General features: G+C 38.6%; 2 non-coding genes across 2 annotated transcripts; one reads left to right on the top strand and one right to left on the bottom strand.

Annotated features, from left to right (window-relative positions):
• Positions 1 to 1399: 1399 nt before the first annotated feature.
• Positions 1400 to 1471, bottom strand: TRNAP-AGG (transfer RNA proline (anticodon AGG)). The gene has a single exon. It is a non-coding gene; the product is annotated as a tRNA-Pro (tRNA).
• Positions 1472 to 12545: 11074 nt separating this feature from the next.
• On the top strand, positions 12546 to 12617 carry TRNAP-CGG (transfer RNA proline (anticodon CGG)). Its single transcript has one exon. It is a non-coding gene; the product is annotated as a tRNA-Pro (tRNA).
• The last annotated feature ends 563 nt before the right edge of the window (positions 12618 to 13180 follow it).

Below are 13180 nucleotides of genomic sequence, written 5' to 3'. Positions count from 1 at the left end.
TCCACGAATGCATCTCATTGAATATCTGCAACTAATTCGAGTTGCCAGATGTCATCTGGAGGTTGGTTCATAGAACTAAACCTTGAGAAGCCACTCATACCCTGACCTTGCCATAAATTATCGAAAGCATAATCTCAGTGGAAAATCAGGCTATCTGTCTTCGATTTCCCTTGGAAATGAAGCTGTGGCAACATATATTGGAGAATTAAACGTATAAACAGTTTGTACGTAAAAGATAGATAGATAAGTATTATAACTTGCTTGAGGTACTATAAAAGATCACACACAGACACACGCGCATATTTTTTGTACAGTACATTCGGTTCCATTCCGAATTTCTGGAGGCAATAGTAATGCCAAGAAACAGAATAACAGGTCCAATTCGTGGTAGTATGACACTCAAACATAGTTGACCGTGACAATCACCACATCCAGGGCCATTTCTTACCACTTCTGATTGCTAAGGTTACGTCAGTAATCTCGTGGCATTCCTCATGTAGTTAACAACACGTAAAAAACGACTGTGTTGAATGCATTATTCATTCCGTTATTTTTGAAGTTAACAACATAGTAGTTTCTTTGCATATATTACTTACAATATAATTGGTACTTCATGGAATATATCATCATTCATCGAATGGATGATCATATTCCACTTGAGAAACGATTAGTAGTAATAGATCGCTTACATAAGTATTACGAATTTTCGTTTACATTTTATTATGCGATCCAGTATTTCATTGGATCGCTACAAAAATTAGTTGTATATTTTGTTAAGCGTTATATTATGTTACTAACGAGAATGGAATCGATCTGAGTGAATAAGTGATTCACTTATTTTATTTTTATTTTCTAGAAAACCGTAAAATTTCAGCTCATATTTACTCTCTTATTTATATTCAACTTGTATATATATATAGTATTAAAGATGACATTGCTTCATAACTGTAATGCCAAAGTCATTAAATAATCATTATGATGCTATTTTCTGACCTCACTTCTCTCATGGTTATTCATCACCGAGTTAATGACTTAATACATTACATTGATTGGCAACATCAGCTGGCAGATAAGATAATAATTAAACTTCGTGAAACTATTTTTGATCTTAGTTTCTGCAAATTTTTTTTTTTTTTTTTTTTATTCAATTCATCAGAATAATGCAATATTACAAGTGTTTCATCTGTCGAATAGTATTTTATTTTCGAATGTTTCGAATTTCATCCATAAAATTGGAGCACTAGTTAATGATCGAGAACGTTATATACTACAATATGTTCCAGTTTCAGTGCAATGGTGTTATTAGAAACGATGGATGTACATTGTTGTCCCGATAGAGTATAATTCCCGATCGATGTACGATCGTAAATGACATTAAAAAAAAAAAATATAAAAAAATGGGCTCGTCCGGGATTTGAACCCGGGACCTCTCGCACCCTAAGCGAGAATCATACCCCTAGACCAACGAGCCAACGATTCACTGTAGACCCACCGAGGTGATAGGTCGTGTGCTCAGTGTGCTCCGTGCCCTAAAAAAAACGTGTCCTAAAAAAGTGTGAATAACCCTGTGGCTAGATATCCCCTAAGTGTGCTTTCTTAACAGGCACCGCCTGTACATTAAAGGAATACAAGGCGGCGGAAAATCGCCGGTTATCCAATTATTGTGAGTGAGCTTCAAACACGTGGAGCAGAAGTGGGGCTGCCATGCCCAAAGGAGCAAATCGGCACAATGGCAGGCAGCCATAAACGAAAACTAGACACCATCGCAGCCGAAGCGGACCGCACGATACAACTTAAACGGGTGGTAAGAAATTTCGACAAAGAATTCAGTGCGCGGAATTACGACAAAATATTCGAAAGCACCAGGAAGGTCCATAAACCTAACCTGGCTGCCTCGAGGAGAGGAGGACAAGGCCCGAGCCAGAACAATGGCGAGCCAGATAGTGAAGGATTTCGCCACCCTTCGAAGACAGCGCCACGGGAAAGTCTAGGGGACTCAGAGGGCCCCAGCTACGTCACCACCAATAAGTACAATCCCCTCGCGGAAGAGGGCGCTGAGTACATGGAAACAGAGGGGCCTTCTGAAAATGCCCCCACACCAAAGGGGAAGGGCAGAATGCCGCCTATATACATAACAAAGTCAAAGATTAAAACCTTAATAGCACTGATCTCAGAAAATGAACTCAGCACAGAGGCATTTACGGTAAGACAACTCGATGAAGACACGGTAAGGCTCAACGCCAGTAATGAGTCTGCCCACTTTAAATGCTTAGAAATCCTGAAAGAAAAAAACCTTCGATTCCACTCCTTCACCCCAACCCACCTTAAAAATAAGTCATTCGTCCTTAAGGGCATCCGAGGAGGCTTCAATGAAGCTGAGGTAATGGCCGCGCTAGATGATCTCAAAATTAACAACATAAACATAACAAAAATCAACAAACTACAATTCGACCGCACAAATAGCAACAAATACCACTTCATAGTACAGATAGACAAAAATAGTAATCACCAGGAGCTACTAAAAATCAGAAAACTACTAAGCCAAGCAATAAAATGGGAAAGGCTTAGAAAGCCCAAAATCTTTCAGTGCAAAAACTGCCAAAGAGTTGGACACGCCAGCTCGAACTGCAATATGGGGTTTAGATGCGTCAAATGCGCACAAAGCCACGAACCAGGAAAGTGCAGCATCGACAAAGCAGGTAGCAAAAACGCGCTAAAATGCGCTAACTGCGGGGAAAATGGGCACCCGGCCTCTTACCTGGGCTGCCCATATATGTCTATGGTATTGAACATAAAGAAGCAAGTACATGAAAACAAAAACAGAAAAGCTCTCGAAAAAACACAAAAAATTTACAGACAATTTGATCCCAGCATCTCATACGCAAACATCACAAAAAACAATAGAATGCCATACACACAACATATAGCACAACCCGAAACACACACCAGAAACGAAAGGCTCACCCCCCAAAGAATACCGACCAACAGCAACGAAAGAACTCAAGTTCAAGCAACGGACAATAATAACCAGAACAACATAAACATAAACCAAATACTTGAAATATTCAGAAATAGCCTAGACGAGATCAAAGAACAACTAGCCGATCTCAATAATAAAATCACACAAAACACACTGAGAATAGATTATTTAGCACAATGGACAATCGAGTAATGGATCACACAACCACCAGCAACCCAATCAAAATTTCAGCGATAAACGTAAATTCACTGTGCACAATCAAGAAAAGACTAGACTTACAAAAATATATCGAAGCTTACAAACACGACATCATACTGATCTCAGAAACCAAACTGAACAACAAACACAAACTGAAACTAGACAACTACGACATAATTAGGACAGACAGAGCTCCAAACTCGAGAGGCGGAGGCACTGCAATAGCTATAAAAAACACCATCAATTACACTATGGTCACATACCCAAACTCAAAAAAAAATAGAATCATAGAATACACAGTGATAAAAATAATAGTAAACTCGAAAAAAACATTACTCATATTCAGCATATACGCCCCACAATCCACAAAAAACACATTCATAATAGAGTTCGAACAACTTTTCAAAGACTTTCATCTGGACAACGAAAACATTTACTTCATCATAGCCGGCGACATAAACGCCAGAAATACACACTGGGGTGACTCAAACACGAACGACAGAGGCAGACGATTACTACAATGGGAGAGCGACAACTGCATTTCACACAAAACAACAATCTACGCAGCTGCCAACCCTACGTACACCAAAGCAAACTCTTTCCTAGACTACTGCATAACAGACAGCAGACTAGAAATTCTGAACCTCATCAACAACAAAATAAAAACAAACCCATACGACAGCGATCATAATGCTCTAACATTCGCAATAGAACCAACCACACTGTTCCATGGATTAACACCAACTCCTCCGAAACCCCACTCATACAACTATAAAAAAACTAATTGGCGAAAATTCGCTAAGCGGGCCGATAAGCACCTAAATAATAAACTACCGAATAATAGGAATCTCACAATAAATGAAATAGACGAAGGCATCAACTACCTCGAACTGCTTATAACAAAAACAATTAAAGAAATAGTCCCATCAAATAAATCTAGCAAGACAAACTATTATCAAAAATACATCAGCAACAACACTAATAAACTACACGCGGCAAAGTCTTGCCTAATATCGAGGCTGCATTACATCAGGTACCAAAGCCCGAGCAAGCACAGCAGACAGGAGACGAACAGAATTAAACGGACAATAAAAATACTCAATAAAAAACTCCACATCGAAATCTCCAAAGCAGCAACCGCATACTGGGCCTCCATCATCAAAAATATAAACTTCAAGGACGCCAATGAATTTTTCCCGACCATTAACAGGATACTGAGACCGCAAAAACACACTAACATCGAAAACCTCAGACTTGATATCAACAAAAACGAATTTAACAAAGAAATTGCGAAAAGTTTACCAGACAGGACCGACAACAACGAACTTTACATTACAGACCCGATTACTAAACTCGAGATAATAGGAAAGTATCTGGAAAAAATAAACTCACCAAGATACACCAACACCAATACAACCACCAAAAGACTGGCAGACGAAACAACAGACAGATACAGCAAAATAGCAAAAAGAATGACTGATACAAAGGCAACATTTACAACATTCACAGACACTAACCCAGCTCACAGACCAGTACTCCTGGATAACGTAACCAGCCATTTCATCTCATACAGTGAAGTATGCGAAATTATAAAAAAACTAAATAATAAGACTTCATCAGGTCTGGACAATATCCCATCAATTGCCATAAAAAATCTACCGACAACCATCATAACAGAGTACACAATACTCTTCAATAACGCAATTAACCACGCCTATTACCCAAACAGATGGAAACAAGCAAAGATACTTCCGATACTAAAAAAAGGTAAAAACCCAGAAGAGCCACAAAACTACAGACCCATTAGTCTCACTGCGAACATCAGTAAAATTTTTGAAAAAATAATCAAACAAAACCTGATGAAACACATAACTGCACACAACATTATACCAAATAATCAATTCGGATTTAAGAATAAACTATCTACCACACACGCAATCCACAAATTAACTTCTGACCTCAACAATTACCTACACAACGGACTGACAGTGGGAGCAATATTGCTAGATCTCGAAAAAGCATTTGATTCAGTATGGCACAATGGTCTAATCCATAAACTCGATAAATACAAATTTCCAGCAGGACTAATCCTTCTAATATCAAACATGATTAAAGGAAAAACGTTCCGCACATGGGACGGAACGAAAATGTCTACCACCACGTTCCAAATCTCAGAAGGCCTACAACAAGGAACAGTAACATCACCAATACTCTTCAACATATATAATAGCGAAATTATAAACGAATTCGGCCTCAACACTGCAGACAGACTACACTCGATAGCCTACGCAGACGACTTAATAATCTACAAAGCTGGCACGGACGTAGGACAAATCGAAAACTCACTCCAAATAACACTGAATCACATTACTGACTACTACAAAAACTGGAACCTGAGAATTAATCCCACCAAAAGTGAACTAATATTCTTCCGTAGACCGGTAAAACAAATAAAATACTCAAACGTAACAAAGATAGAAAAAGCATCAATCACAGCTAAAAACACTCACACTAACGAAACGGTCGAAATCCCCCAAAAAAAGCTAGTAAAATATCTAGGAGTACAACTAGATCATCTCTTAAGATTAAACAAACACCACATCACGCAACTAGACAAAGCCAGAAAAGCCTTCAAAGCCAACTCAAGACTGTTCCATAACAAAAACCTTTCCACAAAAGCCAAGCTCATCTGCTACCAATTGTTAGTCAGACCCATACTAACGTATGCCGCACCCATTTTCTGGAACACCGGGCCAACAATTTTAGAAAAAACAAGGAGATTTGAAAGATCGTGCCTAAGAACATGCCTCGGCCGATATAGAACAGCAGATTCAAACTACACCAAAAGAATCAGCAATATTAAAATATACACAATAGCCGATATCCCAAGAATAGACTGCTTCATCCTAAAACTCACTCGAAAGTACTTCAGCAGAATTGGTCACACCAAAAATCAAATATTAATAGACATATTGAAAACGGACGAAGAGACGACCCCCGACAAGTTAAGCTCAGGATACATAGCCCCAGAGCTGTTCCTCTTTTGTGACCATAAAGGATTAATCCAGGACCAACACAACCTACCCATAATCTACCATAGGATTAGACACTCAGCCAATAAGAAAATCAACCTAGACGACAACAAATACAGACGTGACCAATCCAACTACTCAACAGCACTCTCTATCAAGGACAAAATGGACAGGGATAGATTAAACAAAGACTACACCTGGCTAGCTAATGACGCCAGGCACATCGACGAACTACGCAGAAGAACCCGCAAAAAGCGATAAAATAGACTAAGTTCCGTTAAAACAAAGGTCATTAGTCACCAGTGATCGTCTTAAAACCTGTACACAATTTCTACATAGCGCTAAATGCTTAACAGCAACATTAGTTTTAAGTTCCCTTGTAATTAGATCCTCCGAACCCTAACCCACCCATCCCAACTCCTCACGCCACACCTACTACCCTATTTATTTATTTATTTATTTTTTAAGTAGCCTAAGTAATATTAAGATAGATGGTAAAAGTTTTTCTAAGACTCTCCTTTTCTTTCACCAACAACTATCGATATATGACTGACAACATTTAAATCTCTCGCCATAAGAACGTCCTAAATCATATTACATCATTACAGATAGCTATAGAGTTTATCCTAGTAGATAACTAATAGCTATAAATAAATTTGTTATTATTAATGTTAACAGTATTTTTTAAGTAGGATTATGCTGTGTATATTATGACTGTAACGAGATAAATAAACTTACTTTTTAAAAAAAAAAAAAAAAAAAAAAAACCAACGAGCCAACGATTCACTGTAGATCCGCCGAGGCGATAGGTCATGTGCTCAGTGTGCTCCGTGCCTTAAAAAACGTGTCCTAAAAAAGTGTGATTAATCCAGTAGGCCAGATATCCCTGTAGTGTGCTTTCTTAACAGGCACTGCCTGTACATTAAAGGAATACAAGGCGGCGGACAATCGCCGGTTATCCAATCATTGTGAGTGAGCTTCAAACACGTGGAACAGAAGTGGGGCTGCCATGCCCAAAGGGGAAAATCGGCACAATGGCAGGCAGCCATAAACGAAAACTAGACACCATCGCAGCCGAAGCGGACCGCACGATCCAACTCAAGCGGGTGGTAAGAAATTTCGACAAAGAATTTAGTGCGCGGAATTATGACAAAATATTCGAAAGCACCAGGAAGGTCCATAAACCTAACCTGGCTGCCTCGAGGAGAGGAGGACAAGGCCCAAGCCAGAACAATGGCGAGCCCGATAGTAAAGGATTTCGCCACCCTTCTAAGACAGCGCCACGGGAAAGTCTAGGGGACTCAGAGGGCCCCAGCTTCGTCACCACCAATAAGTACAATCCCCTCGCGGAAGAGGGCGCTGAGTACATTGAAACGGAGGGGCCTTCTGAAAAAGTCCCCACACCAAAAGGGAAGGGCAGAATGCCACCTATATACATAACAAAGTCAAAGATTAAAACCATAATAGCACTGATCTCAGAAAGTAAACTCAGCACAGAGTCATTTACGGTAAGACAACTCGACGAAGATACTGTAATGCTCAACGCCAGTAATGAGTCTGCTCACTTTAAATGCTTAGAAATCCTGAAAGAAAATAACCTCCGATTCCACTCCTTCACCCCAACCCATCTTAAAAACAAGTCATTCGTCCTTAAGGGCATTCGAGGAGGCTTCAATGAAGCTGAGGTAATGGCCGCGCTAGATGATCTCAAAATTAACAACATAACAATAACAAAAATTAACAAACTACAATTCGACCGCACAAATAGCAACAAATACCACTTCATAGTACAGATAGACAAAAATAGTAATCACCAGGAGCTACTAAAAATCAGAAAACTGCTAAGCCAAGCAATAAGATGGGAAAGGCTTAGAAAGCCTAAAATCTTTCAGTGCAAAAACTGCCAAAGAGTTGGACACGCCAGCTCTAACTGCAATATGGGGTTCAGATGCGTCAAATGCGCACAAAGCCATGAACCGGGAAAGTGCAGCATCGACAAAGCAGGTAGCAAAAACGCGCTAAAATGCGCTAACTGCGGGGAAAATGGGCACCCGGCCTCTTACCTGGGCTGCCCATATATGTCTATGGTATTGAACATAAAGAAGCAAGTACACGAAAACAAAAACAGAAAAACTCTCGAAAAAACACAAAAAATTCACAGACAATTTGATCCCAGCATCTCATACGCAAACATCACAAAAAACAATAGAATGCCATACACACAACATATAGCACAACCCGAAACACACACCAGAAACGAAAGGCTCACCCCCCAAAGAATACCGACCAACAGCAACGAAAGAACACAAGTTCAAGCAACGGACAATAATAACCAGAACAACATAAATATAAGCCAAATACTTGAAATATTCAGAAATAGCCTAGACGAGATCAAAGAGCAACTAGCCGATCTCAATAATAAAATCACCCAAAACACACTGAGAATAGATTATTTAGCACAATGGACAATCGAGTAATGGATCACACAACCACCAGCAACCCAATCAAAATATCAGCGATAAATGTAAATTCACTGTGCACAATCAAGAAAAGACTAGACTTACAAAAATATATCGAAGCTTACAAACACGACATCATACTGATCTCAGAAACCAAACTGAACAACAAACACAAACTGAAACTAGACAACTACGACATAATTAGGACAGACAGAGCCCCAAACTCGAGAGGCGGAGGTACTGCAATAGTTATAAAAAACACTATCAATTACACTATGGTCACATACCCAAACTCAAAGAAAAATAGAATCATAGAATACACAGTGATAAAAATAATAGTAAACTCGAAAAAAACATTACTCATATTCAGCATATACGCCCCACAATCCTCAAAAAACACATTCATAATAGAGTTCGAACAACTTTTCAAAGACTTTCATCTGGACAACGAAAACATTTACTTCATCATAGCCGGCGACATAAACGCCAGAAATACACACTGGGGTGACTCAAACACGAACGACAGGGGCAGACGATTACTACAATGGGAGAGCGACAACTGCATTTCACACAAAACAACAATCTACGCAGCTGCCAACCCTACGTACACCAAAGCAAACTCTTTCCTAGACTACTGCATAACAGACAGCAGACTAGAAATTCTGAACCACATCAACAACAAAATAAAAACAAACCCATACGACAGCGATCATAATGCTCTAACATTCGCAATAGAACCAACCACACTGTTCCATGGATTAACACCAACTCCTCCGAAACCCCACTCATACAACTATAAAAAAAACTAATTGGCGAAAATTCGCCAAGCGGGCCGATAAGCACCTAAATAGTAAACTACCGGATAATGGGAACCTCACAATAAATGAAATAGACGAAGGCATCAACTACCTCGAACTGCTTATCACAAAAACAATTAAAGAAATAGTCCCATCAAATAAATCTAGCAATACAAACTATTATCAAAAATACATCAGCAACAACACTAATAAACTACACGCGGCAAAGTCATGCCTAATATCGAGGTTGCATTTCATCAGGTACCAAAGCCCGAGCAAGCACAGCAGACAGGAGACGAACAGAATTAAACGGACAATAAAAATACTCAATAAAAAACTCCACATCGAAATCTCCAAAGCAGCAACCGCATACTGGGCCTCCATCATCAAAAATATAAACTTCAAGGACGCCAATGAATTTTTCCCGACCATTAACAGGATACTGAGACCGCAAAAACACACTAACATCGAAAACCTCAGACTTGATATTAACAAAAACGAATTTAACAAAGAAATAGCGAAAAGTTTACCAGACAGGATCGACAACAACGAACTTTACATTACAGATCCGATTACTAAACTCGAGATAATAGGAAAGTATCTGGAAAGAATAAACTCACCAAGATACACTAACACCAATACAACCACCAAAAGACTGGCAGACGAAACAACAAATACAGCAAAATAGCAAAAAGAATGACAGATACAAAGGCAACATTTACAACATTCACAGACACTAACCCAGCACACAGACCAGTACACCTGGATAACGAAACCAACCATTTCATTTCTTGCAGTGAAGTTAACGAAATTATAAAAAAACTAAATAATAAGACTTCGTCAGGTCTGGACAATATCCCATCAAATTGCCATCAAAAATCTACCGACAACCATCATAACAGAGTACACGATACTCTTTAATAACGCAATTAACCACGCCTACTACCCAAACAGATGGAAACAAGCTAAAATTCTACCGATACTAAAAAAAGGTAAAAACCCAGAAGAGCCACAAAACTACAGACCCATTAGTCTCACTGCGATCAGTAAAATTTTTGAAAAAATAATCAAACAAAACCTAATGAAGCACATAACTGCACACAATATTATACCAGATAACCAATTCGGATTTAAGAATAAACTTTCCACCACACACGCAATTCACAAATTAACTTCTGACCTCAACAATTACCTACACAACGGACTGACAGTGGGGGCAATATTGCTAGATCTCGAAAAAGCATTTGATTCAGTTTGTTACAACGGCCTAATCCATAAACTAGACAAATACAAATTTCCAGCAGGACTAATCCTACTAATAGCAAACATGATTAAAGGAAAAACGTTCCGCACATGGGACGGAACGAAAATGTCTACCACCACATTCCAAATCTCAGAAGGCCTACAACAAGGAACAGTAACATCACCAATACTCTTCAACATATATAATAGCGAAATTATAAACGAATTCGGCCTCAACACTGCAGACAGACTACACTTGATTGCCTACGCAGACGACCTAATAATCTACAAAGCTGGCACGGACGTAGGACAAATCGAAAACTCACTCCAAATAACACTAAACCACATTACTGACTACTATAAAAACTGGAACTTGAAAATTAATCCCACCAAAAGTGAGCTACTATTCTTCCGCAGACCGGTAAAACAAATAAAATACTCAAACGTAACAAAGATAGAAAAAGCATCAATCACAGCTGAAAACACTCACACTAACGAAACTGTTGAAATCCCCCAAAAAAGCTAGTAAAATATCTAGGAGTACAACTAGACCATCTTTTAAGATTAAACAAACACCACATCACGCAACTAGACAAAGCCAGAAAAGCCTTCAAAGCCAAGTATAAGACTGATAACATATAAATCTCTCGTCCTAAGAACGTGCCTAAATCATATTATATTATTACAGCTAGCTATAGAGTTTACCCTAGTTGATAACTAATAGCTATAAATAAATTTTTATTATTAATGTTAACAGTATTTTTAAGTAGGATTATGCTGTGTATATTATGACTGTAATGAGATAAATAAACTTACTTTTGTAAGGCCCGGGCTTCACTGTTTGAAGACGCGTCGGTTTGCACTGGTTATCGGTCCGATATTGACCGATTTCGAATGAACGAACGATTGAGTCTCCGAATGATTGAGACTGTTTGAAACGAACGAGTGAGATAAAGACGCGCCTCGACTGCTCCTGAAGGAATTCCTGAAGGAACCTCCACCTCCATGCCGGGATGCACTGATTGGTTTTCTCGAAAATTATGATTTCCCAATCAGCGTCCTCCAAACGTTTTGTCACCACCCTCTCGTACCGTCCTGCACGGGCCTTGCCTTAGAGAGGGGTGCGACTCGTAATTGCGTGGTCGGGGAGGTCCTCTGGGCCTTGAGATGTCATCCCCGCGGCGGTTGGGACTAACTTTCCCAAGACGCGTTCAAAAATCTCAAGTGTTATTGCGGGAAAAGACGGAGACACTGCCCAGATGTTCGGCAGCTGCAAAAAAGGTCTCCGTCTCCTCAGATGACCCACGCTTGTCCGTGCCATAAACCTTCACGAGAGAGAGGTCTGCGGGAGGTCCTACGTGACGGAACAGCGTTCAACTTACTGCTACAAAAATAACAGAATATATTTATCATAAACGTGTGCATACCGGTCCGATTAAAAGTCAAAAACTGACAATACAACATTTTAATAAAAAAAAACTCAATTGTTGCACAATAATATAAACATTTCCTGTGGTCTTTACTTGTATAATAAGTTATTTGAATTACGAAAATGTACATTGTGGTAAGGAATACATTCGATTCGAATTGTTCACGAATGTTTACAATAATGTATTAACAATTGATTATATTTACTTAGACAGGATGCATGGTAATGGTGAAAGTGAAAAAAGTTTGTAAGTTGGCTCGTTGGTTTTTTTTTTTTCAAAGTAAGTTTATTTTTCTCATTTCAGTCGTAATATACAGAGAATAATCCTACTTAAAATACTTTTAATATTAATAATAAAAATTTTGATAGCTATTAGTTATCAACTTGGATAAATTCTATAGCTAAGTTGGCTCGTTGGTCTAGGGGTATGATTCTCGCTTCGGGTGCGAGAGGTCCCGGGTTCAAATCCCGGACGAGCCCATGTTGTTTATTTTTTTATTTTCAATTTTTCTTAATTGACTCCATACGAGGAGAGTATTATCTGGCACTTATGAGGCCTGTATAATTCATCAGTTATAATTACATCGTCGATTTACGAAAGATCGGCTGACAGTGATGAGCCGTATTTGCGAGGCGTAAATAAAAATAACACAATTCTGTAACATAATGACATAACTCTGCAAAGATTAAATGTGATAATTATATCATGGCCCAATTTCATCGTATTGCAAAATTGGAAAAATTAGATTCGTTCTTCACGCGGTTCCGATATTCTTAACAAAACTATTATAAAAAGTAAGAGCTCTGGTTTAATATCAGTTTATATATTGAATTTTATACTCGCATTTGCTAGGTTCCTCTACTCAATTTATTTTTACTATATTTTTCTGCTATTCCGATTTAGTAGTATATTACTTGATGCATTTTTTATACTTCTTTACTTTTTCTCGTCAATTAATGTTTATATAATGCTATTAATTTTTTATCCAGTATCATTGAATTCAATTGTTAAATTACAATGTTCTTACGTTCAATTTAATTAA

This window comes from Megalopta genalis, chromosome 5, assembly GCF_051020955.1.
Source record: "Megalopta genalis isolate 19385.01 chromosome 5, iyMegGena1_principal, whole genome shotgun sequence".
In the NCBI taxonomy this organism is placed as follows: domain Eukaryota; kingdom Metazoa; phylum Arthropoda; class Insecta; order Hymenoptera; family Halictidae; genus Megalopta; species Megalopta genalis.
The sequence above is the reverse complement of the archived record's forward strand: the minus strand, read 5'-3'. Positions and strand labels throughout refer to the sequence as shown.